This window comes from Cyprinodon variegatus, unplaced genomic scaffold (genome assembly GCF_000732505.1).
Source record: "Cyprinodon variegatus isolate N-32 unplaced genomic scaffold, C_variegatus-1.0 Scaffold80, whole genome shotgun sequence".
NCBI classification, from domain to species: domain Eukaryota; kingdom Metazoa; phylum Chordata; class Actinopteri; order Cyprinodontiformes; family Cyprinodontidae; genus Cyprinodon; species Cyprinodon variegatus.
The window spans coordinates 856,358-884,084 of record NW_015150533.1 but is presented as its reverse complement, the minus strand read 5'-3'; the positions used below and the strand labels follow the sequence as shown (position 1 = coordinate 884,084).

At 37.4% G+C, this 27,727-nt stretch overlaps 1 long non-coding RNA gene across 1 annotated transcript; it reads right to left on the bottom strand.

Annotated features, from left to right (window-relative positions):
* Positions 1–27,546, bottom strand: LOC107083668. The gene is made up of 3 exons (XR_001481191.1): positions 27,251–27,546; positions 14,025–14,149; positions 1–317 (listed from the first exon to the last, which is right to left on the bottom strand). It is a non-coding gene; the product is annotated as an uncharacterized LOC107083668 (long non-coding RNA).
* Positions 27,547–27,727: the final 181 nt, after the last annotated feature.

The window sequence follows — 27,727 nt, the reverse complement described above, 5'->3', positions numbered from 1 at the left end:
TTCTAATTTGCTTGTTTTTTTTTACTATATATGGCTGTTAATTACTTTTCTTCTATAAATTCCACATTTAAAAATAAGAACTTATCCTTAAAGTTAAAGAAGAAAGCACAAGGACAATAGGAATATTTTTTCTTAAATCTTATTATCACCCTGACTCGGTGGTCTCTTGATCCTTACTGTAAAAGGCTTTGGCTGCGTGGGTCTGTGTGTGTGTGTGCGTGTGTGTGCGAGCATGATAGTGGTAGACCGCAGACAGCCTCTAGGTGCCATTGCACTGCGCTTGTGTGGATGCTTTCGTGCCTTCTTCATGTCTGGACCTGGGTAGAAAACAAACAGAAGAAAAAAAAAAAGCAGTACAGGGTAAATTCAAGGTGTTGTCTGGTTAAAGCATGTTATTAAAATGTTATACACATGCATCAGTAGGAAGAGACACACACTCTTGCATAAAAACAAAACGTAGTACAGACAGGGAATGGATTTCAATCAGCAAAATGTAATTTAATGTTTGTTTAGCTGTGGGTTAAGAGTTCTGAAATTCAGGTTTAAATTATATAACAACATATAATGTGCAACTTTATCTTCTTTAGTTTTACTAAAGAACTTGCATATTTTCATTTGTGTAAAAAAAACAACACTTTGAAGTGGACCAGATCCTATCAACACCTTGGGTGGTCCTTGGCAGGGTAGAAAATGAGCTGCTGGGTGTGTACATTAGCCTCTGATTTAACAACAAAAGAGCTCCACTCTTAGAATCATATTAAATCGGCATCTTTGGAATAAGAGACTTTGATTTAAAAACACACATCAGAAGCTGCATATTGTAGTGGCCAACAGAGCTACTGTAGAAAATGCTTTAATGTTGTTTTCTACTCCCAGTGAAGAACTTCAGGTTTACGAGGGCACTGGTTGTGATGTATTGTATACTATAGCTCTGTGTCTGATGATAAAAAGCTGGATGAGGCCAAATGGAGTCTATAGTCAACCTGCGTTGTCACAGCAGTAAATTTTCAAACTTTAAATCAGTATCCAGGAAAATATTGGGAAACTCAGCGCTATTTTTGATTCCAGATTTCAAATTACAGATGCTGGTTAAATAAATGTGCACAATTAAAATAGCATTTGGTACCAATAACATGCCTGATTAGTGTTGTATCTGAATATAGCATTTGAGTATCAATACTTTATATTGAGAATAGATACATTTGATCAACCTATACCTGGAAGGAAGGATAAAAACAATATTGTGCAAACATCTGTTATATAAAACTACACTATATAAAACATTTACAGAGTTTATTGATACATTGTTCCTAAAAATGTTCTCTTAAAAAAAAATCTAAAACCAATTTCTAGTTTTGTTACATGTTGTTATATTTTACTTTTTTTTTGGACAAAATAAACACACCATTTCAAATTTAATTTTTTCTGTTGTTGTTCTATGAGCAGCTGCAGCTTTCTTTCATTTTAATGTCATTTAGCCTTTAGTTGTTATGGTACAATAGGCTATGGTGCTCTCTAAAAACCGACGGCTCATTTGTGGTTAGCAAAGCACATCACAAATCCTGTGGAAGTCACATTCATTAATGTTTTTTTGAAGCTAATTTATGCCGCGTTAATGATTTCTTCAAAAACGCCACTGCTTGTAGTTTTAAGTAGTCCCTCAGAGTCTTTTTCATCTCTTTTTGTTCTGGTTTGGTATCATGTCTGCCCTTTGGCATACCAGAGGAAGCGGTCATAATTAGATATGTACAAGAGATGGTTAATAAATATATGTAGGAGTAGAAATTTGCAAGCTTAAGCACAACAGGTAAATATCAACTATTTCTTTTTTTTTCTTTATATAAACATCACTAAGTGTGTAAAATTAAACTTTTCTTATCCTAATCTTGTGTTATGTGCATAGATGGATATATTATACAAATGGGTGAGCTTTAAAAAATTTCAACAGGATGAGACCACAGCTGTATTAAATAAGTCATAAACTTTTAGGTTGTTATACTAGGTTATTATAAAAAAAACACAATAAAACTTTTAAAAAAAGAAAAGAAAATGCTATAACTGTAGGCCTAAAAATATATTCAAATGGCCCCTTGCTAAAAGATACACAGTTTTTCATCTACATTCTCGAGGTGAACAATGATTGACCTTGACGACACATGAAATTGTTCGTACTTCCCTTTGATTTTAAATAGAGACAGAGGATAGCACAGGAAAGCTGCTTAATACAATAAAGGCAGATTATTATGCCAACTAAGGGTTTCTGTCCTCCGTTAAAAATAAGAATAAAATATCTCCTCTCTGATCAGGCACAATCTGGTTACCAGATATATCGCTATACCTATATACCTACCTATGCAATAGTTGCATACCCCAATTTTTTTTTGTTTTTGCAAATATAATCTGTTGGATAATTATTAACAATAATAATCTTTATTAATACACACATTTTTAAACAACTATTACAAACGGCTTTCCATCCAATAACTCTTGTATGTCAAACCTTTAGATCCATAACAGCAATTTAACTGACTCTCAAGAGCCAAAACATTCATATCATGCCATAAACTACAGAGGTATGTTATTTTAAAGTGCTAAAGTGGCTAATACGCCAAAATAAATGGGAGTAAAGTTATAGCTTAAGAGCAGTTTGTAAATAAAATTCTGAAACAAAAAGTTTAATTTAAACAGCTGAAAGTGGCCCTTTTAAAGACTTCACAATGACACCTCACCTCTGCATATTCAAAATGTAAACTGAAAACTGATTGTACTTATTTCTACTCCAAATAACGAGAAACACTTTAGTCTGGAAATATTTTGGGGGACATAAGATAATTTGAGGTGTGAAAAGAAAGTCTTATTATGGTCATATTTTTAAATTACTCTTAAAGAAGAAGCAGAGTTTCTGCTAAGCAGCTGGACATTTATAGAAGCAGTATTAGTTTCCATAATACGCATCTGGAAAACCTCTACTAAATCAAGAAGGTTAATAACTGTTTTTCTTTAGAATTAAAGTAAACAACATATAAAAATAACATATTTTAAACTGTAATCTATGTATTATATATATGTTCTTTTTTTCCAGTGAAATATGTTGACTATGTGATTTACTTTTGTGATATGATACAATAAAATGTACTTCATGTGATAGCACATCAAAGAAGCTTTAGATTTTTCGAATATGCCTTTAAAAAACACATATTCACTTTTATTTCCTATTTCTCTTAGAGGAAAGTGTTTCATCTTTAAGTTATACCTCTGTTTAGTGCTATGTTGCTGATTTATTTATCTAGCATCGTTTCTCATCACGCTATCTCCTTTTTTCCCTCTTTCCCCTACTGTTCCATCTTTCTGTCTGTATGCCTGCTGAGAACAGGGAAATGCTACCACCATTAAAGCCCAAGCACACTTAAAAAAGTGAACCCCTTAGTACATTTAAAAGAATGGGACCACCCACTTGTTTGGAAAATAAAATGCAACCATAAAATCCATGTTTACTCATAGAGGCCAGTAGACACAACGGGGGGAAAAGGCTGTTAATTGAGATAGGAGCATTTCATCGAACAGAGGAAGTATTTTTGGTAGAGAGGGAAAAAAAAAAAAAAAAAAGAATAAATCAGGGCTGCTGGTAAAGCTCGTGCTGCAGGTCCTAACTGCATTCCAGTAAATCTGTCAAAATGTAATTACCAGAAAATAATCAATGCATCGCAACTTTTCATATATCATTATTAAGATGCTTCATTATTTGTGTTATGATGTTCCTCCACAATTAACATTTGCATAGCATGCTATGCCATTCAGTTACTGTGTGAATTTTTTGTGCTGTTTAATTTAAAATCAAATTCGGCCTAATTTACATTAGCGAGTGGAGCAAAAGACAGGAAGACTTCCTATTCTGGAGGGCCACCCAGGTTTAAAATGTACAATATGTGAGATGTTGATGATGGAAAAATCCGGCAATTTTGTAGCAGCCTTTTAGGGCTAAGAGATTGCTAGAAGAACATAAATAATTTTAAATACCAGGGGGGAAAAAAGCCTTTATGGTTTTTATGGGAAGTTCAAACAGATGGCTTCCATTCAGAGGCTAAATACAGATTTGGATATAGGCTAAAGTTAGCTACACATTGAAATGCAGAAGGGCTGTACATTCACAGCTCTTCTCAGTAAAGCTAAGCAGTGATGTTTAAGCTCCCTTCTAGTAATGTCTGCCGCTGCTTTGATAATTTCTGCAGCACCGTGTCCAAACAATCAAGCCGGTAATGCGGCAGGAAACGTACGGCGAGACTGTTTTTCAGGTTTATGTCGCACAGCGTTGCTAATCTGCTTTGTTGGTTTGTATGTATGCGCTCTTACCATGTTGTGCCTGTTTACAATAAAACTAGCACAGACATGTAGAGCGAGACCACCCAGAGAAGTTCCCCAAATACCGATGAAACTCACTAGTCTTAATTATATCCATCTTCTGGGCGTAACTTTTAGCTCAGAAAAAGACATCTGAGCCACCCCTCGACTGATAGGCCACAAGCCTCACGATAAAGCTTTATGAAAAAACTCTGACTTTAGAAGAAAACAGTGCAGCATTGGCCTATTACTATCATTAATAGTATTATCATTAATATAATTTCTAGGCTATCCCATTTTACATTTAATACATATTGTATTAAAGACGTGGAATCTGCCCAATACTTTAGGAGGCTGCGGCAAAATTAAATAAGAAATTTAAATCAAAGGGATGATAGCTCTGCAATGAACACCTGTGCAGTGCTTAGCACTTCATTAACAGAAGGAAAGACATGGCAGCCTCCAAATGTGGTCCCACGCATGAGCCACTTTAGGAAAACAACTGCTGCCTGTTTTGACTGACCCGTTCCTGTCTGCGATCTCTAATTTTCATGTTGGGAATGTAAGGGGGCAATTGTTTTGGTTGGGAACGTACGCAGACGTATAAAGGTGCAAGAAGACACAAGAGGAGAGAGAGTCTAAGCAGACAGGACCTCTGCCACTGTCTGCCAGACAGAATCCTCCTCATGCTTTGATCTGCTGCCCACTTCTCCCCTCTGTGCTTTTCGTCTTCAAGCACACAGCTGCGATGATTAGCAGAATTGTTGATTGTTGAATCCAACGCTGAAAAAATTTAAATACAGTGAAAGTTCATTTGAAATGAATGCCAGTTTAACACCTAACAATGCTAAAAATAATCATAAAGATAAACTTCTACTTTTAAAAACACAATTTAAATGTAAAATAAGCAGCTTAAATCTTTTCTTTTTGCAGTTTGGCTGAGATGCTATCTAAAGCCATTTGTTCCAAGTAGTGAAGCTAATGATCCTGATCTGACTCTTGGCATTAGGCAGGGAGCAAAGGAAGGTAAGTAACCTCATATGTTCTCAGGGGGCCGAGATAATGAGAGGGAATGAGAACACGAGCTACAGTCCATCATCTACTTAGAATCTAGACAACAGTGCTGTCTTTCTGCTACCATCCCATCCCCAACCAAAGCTTGACAAGACGTGCAAACACAACTCTTCCTCCCCATCTAATTTTCCTGCTGTCTAGTTAAGTAAATGTAATATGTGTTGCATGCAATCATCAATAAGTCAATAGCCCATTAACTCCGAGGCATTGGTATTATTACTGTAAATAAGGAGTTCCATCATCAGGAAAGCCGGCTGTCGCCATTTGCTTTTTCTTTTATCTGCTCGGTTGGCATCGTATAGTCAGCCAGGACATTATGCTTTCTAGATTCACTTAACAACCTGAAGGATAACAGATGGACTGGAATACTGGCAAAAAAAATGTGTGTTTTAGGATTAAAACAGTGTGTGACAAACTATGGCAAATAGGTATAGTACATTAAGGTGTTTTTCGTTGTTTTTTTTGTGGCAAATGAACTAAATGTACCCCCCCCCCCACACACACAAACCCCACCTCCAGACATGCTCAGTAATTTTAATAAACATACATATACAATTATCTTTTAGAAAACAATTAATGGTAAATTGTAATCAACAAAATTTCTGGTCTGATAGTTAAAATTTAAGTTGTATTTTCTAAAAAAAATAAACCGTTTTACACAACTTGGCCCACTGACTTTTAAAAATAAATACAAAGGTCCACCTTTGAGTAAATCTGAGATCTGTATGAGACACCGTATGTCGCTATTACAAATCAGGAAGCAAAGCTGTTGGCATTTCAAAATAAATGCTGCATTTTTAGATTTGGCTGTAAATGAATATATTGTGTTTGATGTTAAATTGTTAAGAAATATGCTCAACAATATGTAAATAGTAATATGCCATTATATAACTTCATCCGGACATTTTCTGTAGGATAAAAAAAATAAAACAAGTAGCAAACTGCTGAGTTTCATTCTGTTATTCTCTTCTTCAAATACTATTTATTTCCTCATTTATAAAGATGTTTTACACTATGAATGTAATATATCTCATTTGTAAGTTTAGAAATATGGTATATTTAGAGAACCGCTTAACAGTTAAACCAGCTCTAAAAAAAAATGAAACCATTGTTCTTAGATAAGTTTTGAAATAGGGCTGAAACTATTTATTGACTATTGTGATTAATTGACTATTGAAATAATCGTCAACTAATTTAGTAATCGGTTAATCGTTAACTGTAGTATAGAGACTCTAAATGCCTTTAAACTCTAAATGCCTTTAGCTGACAGAGCAGCCCACTAAGAGCAGTAATTATACGTGAATTGCAACAAATATATATTAAAATGTCAAATATAAGATAAAAATGTTTTTCCTGTGTCAACATGCTCTATCCAGAACTCCTCCACTGGAAAAGTTACTAGCTTAATTTTCCTAAAAAAAACTTCTTAAACAAACCTTTGGTTATCCAATTATCAATCAATTAATTGAAAAAATAATTGACAGATTAACCGATTTTCAAAATAATCATTATTTGCAGCCTTAATTTGTAAGGATGTTGGTTATTTTACCACTTAGTTATTTTGCTGTTCTTGAGATTCAAAATTGTGTATCTGGAAAAGTAGATTGCAGGATGTTTTTTAACTACCATGCTTTAGTTCATAGCTACCATGTAGATGACAATGAGTGAATTCAAGTACTGTAAGGAAAAGTGGTTATGCAAGCATAAAATAAATATATAAAAATTAGACATGCTTTTCCTCTTCTTTTTGATAACACCAAATTTCTTATTAATAACCGCTTGGTGGTTGAGTTTGCTGCCATAAATAAAGGAGCCAAAATGTATGCATAGACATTGTATAGCCAGGCAGTCCTAGTACATGAGGCAGAGAGAATTTGGTTGTAATGGGAAAGCAGCAGGCGGTCCACTCCTTCGCTTTTATGCGATTGAAGCTGAGCAGATATTTTACTTGTGTGTGTGTGTCTGTGGAAAAGAGAGCAAAGCACCAGAATAAGCACCTCCTGTACTGTGGATGTGGGTGTGTATGCCTTGTGGAGACAGCGTAAGGCCAATTTCCCAGGAATATGTTACATTGTGGGGACCAGTCAGCTGGTCCTCATGTGGGTTAGGTATGTGTTGGTATAGGTAAGGGTAAGGGTCGGGGTTAGGCCATAGAAATGATTGAGACATGAATTGAAGTCAATCAAAATTCCCCTTAAAGAGAGCAAAACACGACTGGGGTGTGTATAAATGTGTTCGTGTGTGTCGGTAATAGCTCCTATGGCAGGCTAATGATAGGTCTTATCGACACCCAGCAGTGAATGCAGGCCTTTGTCTCCTCTCGGGACGCATTATGAAAAGCTTAGGGGGCTGCTTTTGACTCCTCTTTCATTTGTTCTCGCACTGATAAAACTTGGGAGAAAAAAGCAACTCTTATACGTCTCCTATATTGCAACTAGGTTGGTTAAAATCAAGAGCCCTGTGTGCTCATCAACAAAACAAGCAAAAGTTAGAGCCACCGTGCAAAACTCATAAGTAGCAGACAAAAGATGAAGATTAAGAAGCTGAAATTTACATATTGCAAAACAAATTTGCAATGCTCAAACAACAGTTATCAGAATGGAAAGAAGGAAATAACATGAGTGTGCTTAAGGTGCAGCTTTAGATTGTTTTCAGCAACTGAACAAAATATAAACTCGGATTATAAAACATTTAAAAATTCTTGTCTGGAACTTTGGGATTTATATCTCAACATTCTAGAAGATTTTGCATCTTGGGAATTCTAAACATTAAAGATAAACTGAACTTTTATTGGTGTTGCTTTCTTTGTTTTAACATAGCAGCCTTTTCCTTCATGTTCCACCAGGACTGGCAGCATTTTTAGCCTGATGAACAGATGCTGTCACTACTCAAAACTCATTTTAACTATATTTATTCTTCAAATTGCACATGCACTCATTCAGTTTAGTTGATTTTTAGGGACAGGTTTAAAGTGTGTACTAAATATTGTTCTTTTTTTAAGGCGAGGTTCATCACTGTGCTTGCTTGTTTGCTGGATGTGCAGCTCGTTTCAACAGACAAGCAATTTGTGACATACCAATGTTTTCTTTTCCAAGGATGTCAGTGCTACTCATCTCTGATCGTCTCTAAGCAGGGCAAAAAATGGCAAATACAGCTAACGAACAAGCAGTAATGGAAACATTTGAAAAATTATGCGGGTGAAGTAGGGCCAGGACAAGAGGAGCCGGTGGAAAAGGAGCAAAACTTTACTTCTCATATTCTTAAAACCATCCCCTTGGGAAAGTCTAGTCATTTTCCTGCTGAGTCAATAAAGGTTTATGCTCAAACTACACACTAACTTTTGTTTTGTTAGAAATTTCGTATTTGGATTGTGGGCGAAAAAAAAGATGCAAGAGTTGAAACAAGAGTTGAGTTGAATTCCCATCCTGGAATCGTTCTGCATGGAGTCGCTATGTTTTCCCTTTGTATCTGTTGGTTCTCTCTGGGTAGTCTGGCTTGCTCCCTAATAAATGATTGGAGTCTCTAAATTGCCCTTAGGTGTGAATTTGTTGTAGTCATGGTTTTCTGTGTGTTGTCCTGTGAGCTGTCCAGAGTGTACCCTGCCTCACTGGAGACAACCCCCACACCATGACCCTGACAGATAAGTGGTAGGAGATTGATGGATGGTTTGGATTTTTACCTTCTGGGGAACCCTCTTGTTGTTTTTCCACTAACCTTTACCTCTGACACTGTAACAATTCTTCATCTGGTTTCTTAACTAAATGTTCAGTGTAAACTTTCTTTGTTTCTCCTCTGTCTTTCCCTGTCGGTTTTGCCAACACAGTGATAAATAATGAATCGCCCCAATAAGCTGTGCAGCAGGGACTTGGAGGCTTCATTTAGCTGCCACATAGTGTTGAGAGTCCCCCATCCTATTCTTCACAGCAATTAGAAAAGGGTCCAGGAAGTGCATCGCTTTTATGATCTTACAAAGACGTTAGAGACTCTACTGCACATACCCTTAACACTTCTGGGTTTACTAGTTCCACATTATCCAGTCTTTCTTTCAATCATCTCAAAACCTAACTTTAAAATGTAGTGAATTGCATTTTTCTGTCTCTGTTGCTTATCCCCCAGTCTGTAAATTACTGTCTGTAAAACCACTTCTGCTCCATTTTCTAAGAATCTTTTACTGATATCTCCAGTTTCAAAGTGAAGTGGCTTCAGAGACAATAAAACCTCTGTGCAAACACAAATGTTATCTAGTCTTCTGCTCTTTTAGGTTTTCATGCTCCTTAACTGGCCTTCTTGATTAAACCCACTGGAAAACATTGTGCTACATTCGCAGTTATTCGTAATTTTTTTTGTTTTTGTTCCATGAACAAGAAAATTTCCCTCAAAAATCATCCCATACATATAAATCTGTAAAAGAAAAAGCTTTTTATACACTGCAGCTTGAACCTTTTTAACCTAGTCTCTTTCTATCGAAATGAACGACAATAGAGATTAAATCTGCTTTTTGAGTCAAAGCTAGTATAGACAGATTTCTGTCTGCGGTTGAAATGCATCATGTCTTCAGAGAAAAAAAAGGTAAAGAGGAAAAGTCAGCAGCATGTCTGAATATTTTCTTGCATCCTCCACCTTTATCCTTCCTTTCTTCCCAGGACAACTCATGCATCCTTTGACAACTTCCTAAAACAATGGGATTGTTTATCATGGCGCAATTTACGTCTCCACTAATCCCAGGTGGTTGATACACAATACATCCATCAGAAGGATGATGAAAGAAGGCATTTCTTCCTCAAAGGAGTTCTAAACCACTTATATATAAAAAAAAAAGTCTTGTGTTGCTTGTATGATACAAACAGACACAACCATCGCTCAACTTCCTATAACCCTGCCAAACCATTTCATCATCTCCTGTATCTTTTTTTGTTGTTGTTTCTTACGTCTGTGGCTAGTAAAAAAAAAAAAAAAGATATGCTACTTTATGATTCCATTTCCTTACAAAAATGAATGCAATAAAAGAACATACTGTAAATAGGGATAAATGCTGGTTGCATATGATGAAATTATTAAAACGATATGAGGCTACAAATAAATATAAAGACAGAGCTGAAATAAGAATAAAATGAATTTAGACGCCCTGTAGAAGTTAAGAGGAAGACATGGAGAGCAAGAAGAGGCAGCCGAGCGTAACTATACTGGTTTGATATTGAATGAGTTAAGCTGAAATGAACAAGACCAGACGTGGAATTGAATTTGCTGTTTCTTCTACAGAACATGAGCTCGAGTTCAGTTTAGATTGAAAGTTGATGATGTAATACCTGAAGCTGAAAATTTATATAAGTCGTAGTAAAGTTTGGTAGGCTACAGTGAGCCTGCATAAAATGTCTAAATAATTTTCAAGAGAGTTTAAAAAAATACTTTTACACAAATTAAAAATAAATAAGCGCTATAATAAAGAAAGGTATAACTAGCTTCTATACTTTATTAAAACCTTGAGGGGGAAAATGGTGAATAATGGATGAATTTTTAACAAATAAAACCCCTTAAAATCTTTGAAGAAAAATCCCATCATTGCTGCTGTAGCCTGTGGGGGCGAGGGTTGAGGTGCAGGAGTGTTTTCATCAGTAGGGAGGGTGACAAGTATGGAGAAAAACAACATTGTCTTTGCCTCTTGCTGGATCTCCTCTTTAACAACCCCCCCATCTGTGTACCCTGGTGACCGTTCTGTCCATGCCTGCATGGAGGAAAATGATTTACTGCTGCTTTAAGCTTCACACAGAGAGTGAGAAGATTACTCACCGAGACGGCGCTCACATTGGGAAACACTCAAACACAGTTAAGACAATAAGGTGGCTCCTCTGCCAGCTTCATTCCTGTATTTCACCTTGTGGCTATGCTGTTCTCCAAACTAATGATTTATTCTCCTTCTCTACATCCAAGCATTGTTTGGCTCTTTATTCTCTGATGCAGGCTGAAAGAAAATTTCTTACTATATGAAATGGATACTCTGATCACAGGTGGAGTTTTTAAGCAGCAGGTTTCATTATTAGAATAATGGCTACTAAAATTTAACCGTGATTAAGAAATTTCCTCATAGGAAAACTTTTTTTTGCCTGCTTAATTAAGTTTCCATGGCCATAGGCCACTTCAAATAGAAGGGTTTTGCAATTTCCGTTGACTTTTCTGTCACTGTGGATTTAAAAATTAATCTCCTGGCATTGATTAAACCTTCAAAAAAACATTTCTGTTACTCAAAATTCCTTATCTTCAGTTTTTGCAGACAAAAATAATCCCCTCATGACTTAAAACAGCTTAGATGTACTTCAACACCTTCCTATCATTTATAATATGTGTATATATGAATATGTAAATCAGTCGCCGCCTCCACAGCTTTCCTAAGGTCGCTTCTACCTGCTCGACATAAACCCTGCTCAAAACTTTACGTGCAATATATAAGAGAAGGAGGGTGAAATATTCACCGCTGCCTTGAAGTAAGTTATTCAAAGTAGTGACCCGTTTTGTATTTTTTCCACAGGACAAATTGGGGTTGAAATTGCGTCTAACAAACCAGGAAACCTTTCCCACATATGAGGAACACTTGGGTTCAATTTGGTTGAAAAGCTGAAAATGTTATTTAGCTCAAGACGTAACTATTAACATTATTCCAATTCTTCATTAAAGATTATGTAATCCATTGTTTAATAATAATAAGTCAGTTGTTCACATATTGTTATTGACTATTGTTCTGTATTTAAGTAATATACATTTTTAAAGGGTCAATCAGTCAACACTTAAAGTTGCAATATCATATCAGAATAGGTCTGCAACTAACGATTAATTTGCAAATCGATTAATCTGTCAATAATTAATCAGATGGCCAAAGGTTCTCTTTAAATTGATTTTTTACAAAATTGAATCAGACAAAACTAAAACTTGGGGGGGTTCTGCATAGAGCATATTGGCAGAGGAAAAGCATTTTTTTTTATCTTAAATGCAAAATTTTTAGATATTTTCTTTAACAATTTTAATAAAATTACAGCTCTAAGTAGGTTGCCCTGACAGCTAAAACCATATTTTACAGTATCTATACTCCAAATAACGATTAATCAATTACTAAGTTAGTTGATTAGTTCATCCCTACATCAAAAATAAAAAAAAGTTGCATCAAAAAACCACTGGCAAATATTCACTTTGACTATTTTTGAATAATTTTTTAGTCTACAGCATTTTGGTTTTCGGTTAAAAATGTTGTAATGTTGATGGTGCATCAGTAGGAGATAGAAACGCAGATGTTAACAAAGATGAAACATTCTGATCCTCGATTAAATAAAGCCAGGCTCCAGATTAGTCTGAAAATGGTTGTAATTCTTGTGAGGCTAATTCCCCATGTCTTAGCTCCTTTGCTTTTGTTAGAAGTTTAATAGCAACAGAGTCAGCACAAAGTCAGAGAAACGTGTAAAAGTCACAGCTTGGTGCTTATTAGCCTCTTCAAGATTTCTTTCTTTTAAAACAAATTTCCAGATGTGCAGTTCATTGGAGTATTCCGCAAAACCGGACTTTTAGAATTATCCATTTTGAAATGCCTATTTAAAAAAAGTCAGTGACTGAACATCATTACTTTGAAAAACTCCCCATGTTTATGTCAACAATGCCCTAAACTAAAGCAGAGGAACAAAAACCAAACTATCTCTTTTTTTCTTTTAATAGCATCTTGTAGCTCTACACTGGCAACAAAAGGATTTATGAAAACATTTTAAATAATGCAAATGGTAAACAAACCTCAATAAGTTCTGAAGCTTCAGTCTTTGCTTCTTGGAGTTTCTGCATGATGTAGAAAGTGATATTCTAAACGCCAATAATCATGATACTTAACGATTTGCTAGTGCACTACAGTCAAGATAACAAATGCATTTGGAATCTTGGTACATTGAGTTCACCTTGATGGCCACACCTGATGTAAGCTCAATCAGCTGAGATGCTAAAGCTTCCATGGAAACGAGGGTGAATCCTAACGATGGAAAAGTAGCCCAAAGTTAAATACAGCAGATATCGTCTGATAGAGTAGCAATATTTGATGGCATTTTTGCAATAAGATCTTTCTCTAAACTGTGCAGCCCTATCTTTTGAGGAAAAAAGCTGCTTCAGCAAAAATAGTGATCATTCAGTAGTAGCTGTTCAGAAAAAAATAAGGCTCCTTTGTAATAATAGGACATCATTTCTCAGTTTTTATGTGCGTTGGAAGCTGCCCTTTAAAGTTTTCTCGATCTTACTTTTTGAAGTTGTATATCCTGCGGGAATTTATTTTTGAAAAAGAAATTGCTAGGGGAAAGTTGTAACAGTAAAACCAAATGGAAGCAAATTATAAAGACTGTTTAGTTTTTGGGAGGGTTTTTTGGGAGTTTTGGGGAGGTGCAAAGATAAAGAGAAGACAATGACTATAAAGAGAGAATAATTTATTTACCTGTTGGTTGTGGCTCAACATGCAATAGAGACACACAAACCAAGACATGCTCAGTTAAGGTAGGAAGAAAACATACAGAAAAAAACAAACCTGCCCCAGCTGTACACCTGACCCAGGTGGAGAAGACAGCAGAGAAATGCTGTAAAAGAGGCCACAAACTCACCTGATAGTCTGCTGTTCACAGCTCGCGACTTTATTTGGGGTCTGCTTCCCTTTCTCTCCTCTTTGGTGAAAACCAACACTGTGAATTATCTTCAGTTTCTTCCCCCAGTCAGTTCGTTTCATGATCTGTCAGATAAAAGGACCAAAAGGGGAAAAGCAATAATTAAGACACAGTTCTAAAGAACTAAGGTCAAGAAGCAACCTAGATTATAAAAAGATGGGCTTAATTCTAAGCCCTTGGTGTCCAGTTCATTTGTCCTGCATAAAAGAAGCTCTAGGTAGAAATAATTGTGATGGAAATTCTTTTTTTATTGAACTACATAACAGAAAAAAGAGCTAACATTCCTGCTCGCAAACCTTTACTGGTGGTCTACTGTAAAGAGCGGTCATATAATGAAACATAAATACTTAGGCATCGTATGACTACATAAAGTGTCATTTATAATTTGCCGAACTGTTTTGACTTGTTACTCTGTCAGATTCATCTTTCTTTTCTTCACTTAAACTGTGTTGACATGTGCAGTTTGGGCAATTTTCTCATGGCTGTAACTGCTTCGAAATAATTGACACGGTTTGTTTTGCGAGCGTGCGTGCGGGGTGGGCTTACAGTGCGCTGATGAAATTGCTAACAGCTGTGACAGCCGCCATTGAGCACAGAAACCCCCCTTTTCGTCATCTCATTTGTAGCGTACAGCTGCACAGATAAAGCACGAGGGTTAAGCAAATAATGCACAATAGCCAGAAAACAATGTCCCTCCTCTATCAGTCCCTCGCACACACTCGTTCCAAGTGCAAGCGCTGCTAAAAAAGAAAAAAATAGAGTACCAGCTGCAAGTGCAGAAAAATGAGTGGCACTGCTTGTCTTCCCTGTAACTGGGAGCAGTGTATACACCCCTGCTATCCTTCCATTCATTCAAATCTCTTTTTCTTAATGATAAACCCTCCTCGGTCACACTCTCTCCTTGCCTGCACCCCTCTAACCGCACCCCTCCAGTCTGGTGTCGACCCTTCAACAAGGCAGCAACAGTGCTCCTTTGTCTGTCCTCCTCCCCTCCTCTCTCTCCTTGCCCCCTCATCCTGCCCTGAGAGATGCTGGTTGGCGGGGACGGAGGCATGCCTCGACAGGAACGCCAGAGGAGAGGAAGGGAGGGAATGCAGCAGGAAAAATATAGGTGGAGGAAGGTCAGGGGGGAGGGGGTGGGTAGGGGTGTGTGGGTTGGTTAGGTGGGTGCGGGGGTCGGCAGTCAATTTCTGTCAGTATTTCTTTTTTCTACTTCTCTGCTATCTATTCAGACTGAGATGAGTGCAGCTCAAGAAGCGCTTGAAGGGGGGAAAAAAAATAAGGTGGGTTTCAAGTGACCGCACCCTAAGTGAACCCTTTGACGCCATGCTTACCATCACAAAAAGTGATTTCCAAAGGGGGAATAGCTGGTTTGGACAGAGAGCCTATTTTTAAATCTAAAGCAAAGTTGGAAAACACAAGGAAAAAAAAATATTCTCTTTGAAAACCAGCTCTGTTTATTGGGTTTTATGGTTAAAAAAAGATTTTTTTGCAGTTTTCCAATAGGGAATTCTTAAAAATAGCTACAAGTATATGATGTATAATTTCTCATTTATGCAAAGAAAATACCAGGACCAAACCCACCGAGGTTAGTCAGGACATAATTTTAGCAGATTCATTCTGGTACCACTGTGGGTCCTGCAAACCAAGGCCCCTAATAGCATAAATACTGCTCTTATAGTGGTGTCTGGGGAATGTCTCATTCGGTGGTGAGGGAGACAGAAAGGTAGAGCAGTACCTTTTTAGCAAAAACACATAAACACCGCGTCAAGTTAGAGGATATTGGATCATTAACCCGAACAAATCTACAAACATTGGATTTATGGTAAACACATTCCTAGCTTTATGGGAGGTGTGTCAAGCCATGTTATTACACTCTGAGCTTGAGGATAGAATATATATTATATCTATATCTATATATATGTGAGCCTCAAAGAACGTAGGGCCACATCCCTCAGTTTCGACGTGGCTCTGTGTGTGTGAGGGATATACCCCAGACAGTGAAAGATTGTGACAATTTCTGTGTTTGTGTGGCACGACTACAGTGATGCAGCTCTGCGCCTTGATCTAGACTCCTGCCTGCATGTGACACCCACTGCGCCTGCTTCATTAATCAATAGGACAGATGAAGACAGACTCCTGCTGCGCCGTGACGGAGAATGGTGGCTCGTATTTCCAACCATGTGTGTTTGTGCAAACACATAGACGCCAATGCCCCAGGGTAGAATGTGGCAGACATGATGCGAACCTTCAAGGCTTCCTGCCCACTCAGATCATCTGTATTGCATTTGCCTTCTTGTACCTCCAGAAGATGAAAACATCTTTGTTTATTTGATGTTTTGAATTCATTTGTGTTTTGCTACTGTATTAACCAAAATGTCCTGAAGCCCTGAATTCTTCAAAAAAAAAAAAAAAAAAGCTAGGATTTTACGCTTATGTTAAGGGCCTTTTTTCTGTTTATCTCCTATTGTCAAACTTTCTGAAGTCGCTTCAGTTTTGAATAAAAATTTCAATGAACGCAACATCAGAATCACAGCAATTAGGAGGCTTTAACTATTGTTCATCTTTTTTAATATGGCACATGCCTTGAAAAGAGGAATCAACTTCTTTCATTCTAGTTTTATCTGTGATTTCAAGCACAGACACACACACATAACAGTAATTGCGAATTCTTAGAAACACTTAGAAATACACACAAAACTCCTGGTGTGTTTATCCCAATTCCTTTTTTTAAACCCTAGCTAAAAAGAGAAAGTGCCTTAAGGGTATACTGAGAAAACTTTTGTATACATAAGTCTATTATACCTCACTGTACAGTCAGACCATCTGAAAATTACATCGAATCTTAAAATAAACTTCCCCTTTCATGTGAGACCAAAGAAAAAAAAAAAAAAAAACCTCATAATTTAGGTTTTGACATATTTTGGTTCCTTTAGAACTGTTGCAACAACAGAATCCCAGTTATATTCATAGTAATGTGTGAGAACAAATACAGAAGTGGAGTAACTTCCAATTATTATTTCAACTACCGGTATACTATGTAAAACGTTTGTAGTCCAACAAACATCATAAATATTAAACCTGTACTGCAAGTTTCATCTTTACCTTCATTAAAGCAACAAATCAGGAAGCATTTTACTGATGCAATCTGATAGATTAATGCTTTCAATCATGTGTTTTTGTGAGCTCAAACAAAAAAATATTTTTATTAAAAAAGCTGTACTGAGAAAACAGATTTTGGGATGAAGAAAAATGAAAGAATGTAGATCAGGGAGGATTAGAGGACCACTTTGACGTAATTTAGTGCGACCCTTCTCCCTCCTCATGCTGCGCACTGCCAGTCAGCTGACACAGTTAAGACTCCTATATTTTCCTCCAGCTTACCATAAAGATTGGTTTAGCTTTTTGGAAACACTCATAGTTGCGGTTAGTCATCCACCATTTTTATTAAAGCAACTACAGTCATGTAAAGACTTGTTTCTGTTTTACACTTTAATATAAAATACCACAATAAAGGTATATTTAGTCACTGATATGATACTGCAAGAATCTCCTAAACAGGAAATGCCAATGTAGTGTATCTGTTTATCAATCGTTAAAAAAAAAAAAATCACAGAACACAAGCTGTTTTCAAAGAAAATACTATAATTTACATTACATTGTATAATGGAAACACAAGTTATCCAATAATAAACCATACTTTCATCTTCATGACACACCCTACTGCATTTGGTCTTTAGTATTCTTAAGAAAATAAAAGACAAAACAATGCAACACCAACATATAAATAATTAACTGAATATGTTCCATGAAAGTTTGATTTGCATTAAAGTATATTCTGGTAACTGGGCAAGAGGAATGTGTGTAATTTCCTGGAGCTCTAAATGATTTGAATTCAAAGCCACTGAGGCCATTTTCTTCCACAGAAGCTAAATCTTGCAGAACGGTTATCAGTCATTGAGGTTTTTTGCCTCCTGCATGTACTGCTAGACCGTTTTGTGTGCATTCAGTGTAACTTGTGATACTTGGCCAGAACTCAGTGCCCTCTTTGTTACCCATTGTGCAGTGATGAATGAATCTTTCTTTCAAATTTCATACAGAGTTGCTCTGTGTAGAACCATAGAGACTCTTCTGAGACTGCTGTGCAAATGACCTGTGTGACCACCTAAAAAAGTAATATTAACTGACGTAAACTTACTAATAGCAGTTGAATTAAAGTAAAAGAAATAGAGCATTATCTAGTTTTCTGCAATATTAAGTAAAACTTGATTAGTGATAAAAGTTTCATCTGCTCTTGTATTTCTTGATATATTTTTGTTTTTATACAAGATAGATTAAAATTAGTTAGAAGACCTTGGTTCATTTTTTTCAATCATTTTTGTCAGGTTCAAAACAAATTTAGGCTCAGAAATGCATTTGTTTGATTTATTCAAGAAACTATTAAGTAGCTTGATGGATCCCCGACTGGCAATAATGCATTAGCTGTAAATATGTGACAGCAAATCATTTTGGTTTATTGATGAGAACCTCTTCTGCCTCTGTGATGGATTTTCTCTTTTATAAGAGCCGAGCATCGCTGCAACATTACATAGAATTTGTTGATTTTTAGTGACTCATATCAAAAGCCTTTGTTTACTCTTTGGAAAATTCATATGGTAACAATATTCTGAGAATACATTTCTTGTGTATTTCTAATGGATTTTACTAATGAACCACAATATAGAAATGACAAATGCGATGCCACTCTTGCCTTTAAACTAATAAATAGAAATAGTTTACAAAAATAATATTTTTATCATTTCTACATGTAAACAAGCAATATTTCTTGAATAGCGATTTCTGTGTGTATACAAAAAAAAAATCCTGTTGTTGGTTCTTAAGCCAAGGTGCCCTGATTAGATAGGCACATTGTGTGTTTTGACATTGTTGGCCTGACATTCAGACAAAGGGGACCAATGTAGGACTCAAGAGGGCAGATGACAAACACTCCTAAACCATAGCCAGACATAATCCCCCCCTCCACCTCCTATCAAAACCCCACAACAAACATGGGGAGGAGGTGGACTTATTCAGAACATATTAGGGAGGTGAAGGGGGCCAGGCACAGAGGGACTCTCTTCTCTCAACTGTCCTAATCATCTGAGACAACCCCTCCAGAGGCAGACCTTACCGCCAACAAGCACCCCCCTCCCTCCCAAAGGCATGTCCCAGACACATCCAGGAGTGTTTACAAGGGCAGGCGGCCATGAAGTAGAGAAGCTGACCAGAAATGAACAGCCCCCCTGGGAGATGTAGTTTAATTGTCCATATTCTTGGTCCAAATCAAACAAGCTCAGGCTTATCCAAGTATCCATACACCCACACGCTCCGCCCACTATCACCACCCCCTCTTTAACTGACTGGCACGTTCCGTCGAGAATGCCGCTGATGCAGAATGATGAGCGAGACCCCATTGTCTCGTTATATTGTCTTCAATTAGGGAAGAGATGATGGGAGACAATGAGAGAAGCATTTGTAATCATGAGCCTTCCAAACTCATGCTGGGAAACAGAACTTCATTATGCCCAATGGTCCCTCATTGACGATAAAACTGAAAATATGCTGTTCATCCTTAGGAAGTTTTCAAGCACAAATGGCTTGGAAAGAAGTGAGTCAACATGAAAAACTGTAGGGGGTTTTGAAACTTAAGATAACAACAGATATGTACTGAGGCAAATCGCCTTATTTTATCTGAACTGCAAGAGAGCCACTGACTGCAATCTATGAAATCAGACTAACTATATCTTGTCTCTTACTCTTCTAATGCAAGCTTACATCTTGGTAGTGATGAGTTTAAAGGCAATGCAATTTTAAGGAGCAGGGAGTGGATATAAAGTTGTAAAAGATGGCTCATAATCCTTTCAGAATAAGAAACTCAAAATGTCTCATTTGAGTTTCCCAGAGATCAACTGAAAGATGTTAAATTTTGCTTGGATGTCTTTTAATCTCCACCCGGCAAGTGCTACACAAGTTAAGCCTATACAAATAAATTGTGGTAGTACTGGTGTCACAGTCATCGGTTGAAATTAGTCCTCTTTGAAACTTGACAACATATTGCCTTACATTCACCTGGAGAGTGTTGAGCTAAAAAATGACTAGAACCTGACATATTGCCAGCTTTGTAGCTCACCGTGTCATTTTAAAATCATGCTTCACTGTAGCTGTCGGGCTTTGATAGAACCATCCAACCGGACAAATACTGCTTTCAGAAAATTGTGCAAATGATTTCTTTCAACTAGGATTGGGGCTGTATTGTCCCCACTCTCCACCCCCACTGCCTGACTTTGCTTTTCCCTCTCTTGTGGCACAAAGAGCTAATCTGAGACAAACACTCGCACTGGCTTGAACACACTGTCAGCGCAAAACCTTAGCAATTTTATTTTATTTCAATCGTGTGAAGTGACAGAGAAGGTGAAAGCCACCATCCTTAGAGGGCAACACACAAAAAAGGAAAGATTGCTCCACATAATATGCTGGGATAATTGATCATTTTGTGTTTTACTCATCCAAACATTTGCTTGCTTTTTCACATGTATGGAATCAAAAAAAAAAAAGTCTAAAATTTCATTTTAGTTAAATTTTTCCCATTTACTGATTAAATCAGTCTGCAGTGGGTGCCAGCAAAAGGGATATCCACAAATTCAAGCTGCCCCAGAGCTAAACATCCTTTATTTCAAAGCTCCTTATCTGATACCACCAAATGGGGCAATGCCATAGCCATGCCAACTATAGCCTTTTTTCTCTTTAAAAATATTTCCCTCTGCTTTCACACCAATGTATTGATTGCGGACAGACCCTTATTTTGTTCCTCTGCTTTCAAAACTCCATTTGTAACATGATCATCCAGACAGGGATGGCAGACGAATGGATGGACCCTAATCCCGTCGCAACATTTGTGATATTTTCAGGAAAATTGAAAATAATACAAGCCATTTTGGAGTCTATTTCTGCTTTAAACTTGGGATGCAAGTTATCGCTTAATGAATTCATCTAAGGTTGATCGATATTATCGATTAACCTACAATTAATTGATGAGCTGAGATTTCCTTAAAAAGCTGACGTTTCTCATTATCAAGAGGATCTTTCCATATTATAGAGGACTAAATATTTTTTTTTGCAATATTCTTTAATAGGTAAATAATTATATTTTAATATCATTTTATGACAGTTGTACTAAATACTGACTGAAAAAACATAGCGCATTATCTAACTTATAAGATATATATAAAACAATGTATATTATCAAACAAAACAGGAACCTATTAAAGTACTGGATAAAAACAGATTAATAAAATATTCAAAATAGTATGATTTCCAATGTACAGATATGTAAAAACTATCATTTTAAGACGGACAATGTTCATCTGACATGCTGTCAAACTATTTTCCACTTGGTATTTATGAAGTGGACAGCAGCTGTAATTAAGCTTCCTGTTTTTTTGTGATTTCCAGTAATCAGTGCTTCGGGAAACTTTGCACTGTTAGCAGCGCTTTTAGACAGCTGGTTCTAGTTGCTCTCAGATGAACGGTGAACTTGGTTCTCTGTAGTGCATTAACATAATATGCCTATATCTGTTTTTCTATTATGTTACAAATATTTTGCATACTGCTGTTGACCTTTTAAGATCAAATCTTCGCCTTTAAAGCACAACAGAGAAGTCAGTGGTGCTCCACCATGCAGTATGGCTAAATAGGTGCTATTTAGGTGATAAGCTGAGGACTTTTTAAATGTTTATATTTACAAAAAGAACTGCACAAAGTGCATTCTGCATACTTGTCACCATTAAATATTACAAATATTTCCAGACCAGGCTCTGGATCTAATTATGTTTCTGCTCCAGCACGCCTCTGCTGCAACATTACTTTACTTGCAAATACCACTGAAGCTCCGCTTATGAACGGCTAGTGGATGGGGGTAACATTACAAAATGTTTTGATATAATAAACCATAAAACAACATAAATGGTAAGTTAATTATTTGTTTACATCTGTACTCAGAAATCATTTTCATTTTATACACTCGCAAAAGGGTTAAACGGAAAGGAGCCTAAAAAAGCTGCCTGGTTAGTTCTTTTAAACCAGAGACACTGATGTTAAGCTCACTCCGGGATGTTTCTCACCAGAAGCCAAACATTAAATGTGCTCATTGACCTCTGAGGACTTGACACATTCCTCTATGTTGAACAAGACTGTGCAGCAGTGCAGCATAGGGAAGCATCTGCCTCGTCACTCCACCCAGATGGCAGCAGAAAGTATGTAAATTGGTTCATTAACCTTACAGTGCTTTAACCAGTGGGCCATGCAAAAGGCTTATTCAATCTAGGCTTTCTTGAATTTTATTAAGGCCCATTAATAACATCAGGGAACTTCTGCTAATGGCCGGAGGTAGTTTTCTGTGGCGATATCAAACACTATAGTAATTATACGTGGCATCCTTCTGATTAACACTTCTGTGATTATTACACCATATACAAATCCCATTTACTCCCGTTTCAAAGATAGTTATCTATCTTATGGGTTGGAGGAAAAAATATATGACAGCAGTTACCCAATCCCCACAAGCAGGTTTGGATCTTTAACCCCAGACAATAGAGAAGCATACCAAAATAGCAGGGGGTGAAAATGTGAAAGGGAGCTGCGATTTTATGTTGCATTTCCCCCTCTTTATGGAGTGTGTGTGAGGAATTGGCTTGCAGTGTGTGTGTGAGCTGCCAGGAGTGAGGGCTTGCACCTGGAGCAGGGAGGAGCAAGCAGAGGGGCCAAGAGTCACCTCGTGGGCTAAACAGGATCGGAGTTCTCCCTCTTCCTAAGGAGGCCAGACGGCCCCCGGGGCTGCATCTCACAAGAAAGTCTTTCACGCCCCCTTCCTTCCTTTTCCCCCTTCTCTCCTTCCTCTCCTGGTCACTTCCTTTCCTATTCTCCTTTGGAAAAAGGCACAGTAATCCATAACCCACTCAACTATCAGCAGCTCAATTATCCCTCCTGTTCCTCTATTTTCTCCCCTTGGATGGAGATTCAAAAACAATTAACCTCTTCACGGCTGGGGACTTTTCTCAGGAAAGGACATGATTGTAAATTGAAAGACTCCAACATTTACATTCCTGACCATGACTTCACTCCTTCACGTCTAAATACGGTTACCAAAATCCTAATCGTGTCTAATTGTTCAACGTTAATACAATGGATGTTGTAATAGGAAGCTATGTAATATTACAACCCTACGAAGAATTTAATCATAAATGAAATGTGTTGATGTTTAAAACAGAAAAAAGGTCCCCATCTTATTTGTTTTGTTCATTTTTGTTGTTTTTCTTTTCTTTTTTTTTTAAAACAAAGTGTGTATAAGATCTAGAGGTGCCTCCTATTCATCTCCAGGTAGAGAGCCTCAGAGTCTAGAAGGGAAAACAGCTGGTTGCACCCATTGAGCCTTTAATTACTCCCCGTTCAAAGGCTGGTAGCAAGAGACATGCCCTATGCCTCCTAATGCAGTGATGCAAAATTTCAAAAAACAAATCCAAAACAGGAGTGAGGATTGCGAATGGAGCTTGGTGACGGATTTTACAGACCCTCGTTCTTCAAAACATCCCATTTGAGAAGATTAAATTGTTGTTGAGCCCACCGCCCCCACCCCACACACACCCCCTCTTCCAGCTGTTTGAGGATAATCCACCAACAAACAAGTTTATCAAAAGGGAGAAACAAGAAAAACAACTGGTAGCCTGCTAAAAATATCTCCCTGTCGAACAAAGACCCTGACAGTCGGTTTACTAAGAGGCAAACTAGCTAAATGTCTAGCTAACCTGTCAGAACTGGAATGACGTAATGCACAATCAACAGAGAGGGTAAAACAAAGAGCCATCTAAATCTGAATCAATTCATGTCCACCAACATTGATCTTAAAATTTACATATTTTTGTATTTCATGTATTTGGATTTCAAATGTCACAAGACCTTATCTATCAGTTCAATGATGCCATATCAACGGACATCTTTTTAATGTCTATTTCAGGCCCAGTCTTAAATTTAATGTAATGTTAACTTTAATGTAGCAAATGTTTTTGTGAGTCAGGTTTTTAGAAATCTGGCTTAATCAAAGACACAAAGTCAAGCTCATATCAACTGAATTCAATACAAGCACTATATTAATCCCTTTATATGAAAAATAATTGTGTTTTAAGCACAAAGACATCAACTGAGGTCTTCATATGGACATTTTTTATATTTTCAAAATGCAAAACAGACCACTGTAAGGGCTTCATAGAGACAAAAAGTTGTTTTTTCATGAAAGGGAGTATTCTACTAATACTAAAAAACGTTATTATTTAAATATTTTTTATACTAATGTTTTTAAACCTTAAAATCTAACCAAAATCACGTCTAACATCCCAACCAGCCATTTTCTGTGAAGAAAACTAGTTTAATATGGAGTTAAGCCAACAATATTTTTAGATTTAAGCAGCTAAAAGACCTTAATTAAAAACTAAAAGACAGCTCCCACTAAACCCCTTTTACATCATATTAAAGGTTGACAAGTTTCTGTGTTTATTTAGAAGGAAAAAATGTAAAAATTGGAGACACATAATAAGGTAGGTGTATGATAGGCTTAGTTAGCCAACTGGTCAACCCCAATCACACGTTAAATACATTTATACATCAATGGTTTATTCAAGTGGAAACTGTTTCAACCTTTCATTTCTCAACAACAGAACATTGGGATACCAAGGAGTGATGTCTTATTCATATTTGTTTGATTCAATCTTACTTATGGTGTCCGAGCCTCAAAGCCATACAAAACAGTATCTGTTCAAGAGATTAATCACTCAGTTGAAAGATGAAACTGTGCTTCAGGAATAATAATACTAAAAATAATATATATTATATAATAATAATAATAATAATAATATGTAATATATATAGGGTATATATAGGGTATTTGCTGATTTATGACAAAACCCCTTCAAACACTGAACATCCATGAGGTCTGTTCTAATCTTTTTAGCCTTAATAAGCAGAAAGTTGGACTTTTCTTTTCTCTTACATGTTTAGATTTCACCAACCCATCGGAAGTCAAACCTCATTAGCCAATATGATGAATTTAAATGATCTTTTGCCTTTATTCAAACCAAAAAAGTATTTATTTATAGACTTTTATTTTTCCAACCACCTCTACATGTGTTTTTGAGATGAAAAGTAATGTTATCTTTTCCATGACTATTCCACAGAACTCTGCTCGGGGCAGGCCATTGTAACGGCTTCTCTGCACCATCAATCAGTCTTTGTTCTACAGATAAGAGTACTGAACTTAGACTTAAATCACACTTAACGTCACTTTATGAATAAAGACATTCCTGTGTTTTATCACCCATATCCCCATTCACATTTTAAAAAGGCAAAAATAAGAACTTAATGACAAAAAAAAATTAAAAAAAAGATCAAACTATGACATGGTCGCTGTGAACACATAATTGCAAAAAATATGATATCGGACAAATAATGTAAAGAGAACCACAGGGTAAAGTGTCTTGCCTGAAGAACACAAGTAGATCCTGCCTCAGACAAAAACACAATAGAAGACAGAAGAATTCTTTGATGTTTCCTCATGAGTGTGTGTTTGTGTGTGTGTCTGTTACAACTCTGTGAGTCACCCACTTTCATCCAAGATCCATACAGGCTGCACGGCGACAGCAGCAGTAGCACTGAAACCACAACCCTTGTGCATGCGAAGACAAAACACTCACAAACAACATAGCGTGTCTTGATTTGGGATTGTGGAGCGAGGGACGGGCAGGGCAAGCCAGGCCAACAGGAGAACAGGAGTGAGGAAGAAGAAGAAAAGGAAGGCGGAGAAGATGAAAACCTAAAACAACTGGCTGTACTACAGACAGACTGAAACTTCACTTGATCATTATGTCTAGCCTTCAGGTGTCTAGGGTCGGCGCACTGTAGGCAATAGTTAGGGTTAGAGGGAGGATGGGGTGGGTGAGAACAGATAACACAGCAGCCAGACAAAGAGGGAAATAAGAAGCACTGCCTACATACCACCAGCATCAAGAAGCAGAGGGTGGGAGTCAAGGGAGGGAGCGACAAGAAGAGAAAGAGGAGGGTTATAAAAATTTGATTAGACGATCCTCTGCTGAAGTGACTTTCTGTGTCGGGTTTGCTTTTCTTTCTTTCTTTTTTCTCCTTCCCTCCTCTTGCTTGTTCCCCTCCCTTTCGTGCTTCTCCAGACCGCTGCCTGAGAGAACGGAGCAGACAGATTTTATAGGTCCTAATTAAAGCCATCTGAAGCCTTTCAAAACATCAAATGGCCCCGATCCCGGAGTCTTTCCCTCTGATTGTGTGGTAGGTACAGAAAAAAAAATTATAAAATAAAGGCATCTATTTTTTCCCTCTACTCCAGAATGGACATAAATTTTGTAGTCCCTCTTCCCTCCATTGACCCCTAGAACCCTCTAATTTCCAATCAATAAAAAGGTTCACTGAGTGGCATGACCCTTTAGAGATGAGATCCAATCCAATTAAATTTGATATTTATGGAATTTCATTACATAAATGAGGGTAAGAAATAAACTTTTGCTTTTAATTTTGATATAAAAATGACAATCCATCTTCATCTTTGTTAGGCGGTTGGAAGTGAAGTACAGACCTGTTTCAGTGCGCCTCCATCTAATTCTCCTGTTGGCCCCTCTAATTGTCCTCATTGAGCCGTGTGGCCCGGTTGCACAGCCTGCCTCTATGCCTGACTGGGGTCAACGGGTTTACTGTGTGCTTTTTATCTATATTTCATTCTATGGCGCTGCGCGGAGACAGCCACACATTCACAATGAGGACATTCACAGAGACACTCACAAAGAGTTCCAAAAACAGAGACAGGAACAAGAAATAAATAAATAACAACATCATGTTAGTGAAACATTAACCAAGTCAAAATGTGTTATGACATATTCACACGTGCGCGTTTCTTTTTTTTTTTTTTATTTCTGTTTGAATGAGGAATAAAAAGAGAAGCCATTGCGCGCAAAAGTGGAACAAGGCAATCAGTTGAAAACGAAGTCAGTAACAAATCAATACTTTTGCGAACAAAAGCAATCAGAGAAAAAAATAAAATATCATATTTAGACACTTACAATTTATTTAAATAACTTGTGGGTGTTGTTGTCTCGCCGTCTGCATTCCCCTCGTCTCGACAGCAAAAAGTCTCCTCCAGCGGTGAAAGCCGCGTTCGTTGTGCGCCGTCAGGAGCGCTTCATCAGCCTCGTTGCAGGGAGATAAAAGTTTGTCTAATATTAAAAACCTGGACGATCAATTGCAGGGAGCGGAGAGCAGCGCGGACGTCCGGTTCCCTGCGATGTCAGGTCTTCAGTGATGCCAGCGTTGGCCGGGATTGAGCGCCTGAAAGGACTGGAGAGCGCACGGAGAGGCGTCATGTGAGCAGGGGGCGCTGCGCCATTGGCCAGCAGGGTAAAACTGTGATAAGGCTACCCTGCGCACCATTGGTTCAGGACGGACGCGGAGGCGCCTCCTTACTTGACTGTGCACAAGAATGTGAGTTTGAGTGTTCATAATTTTCAACATGGCAAGAACGGGTGGGGGGTCGGCGGTAG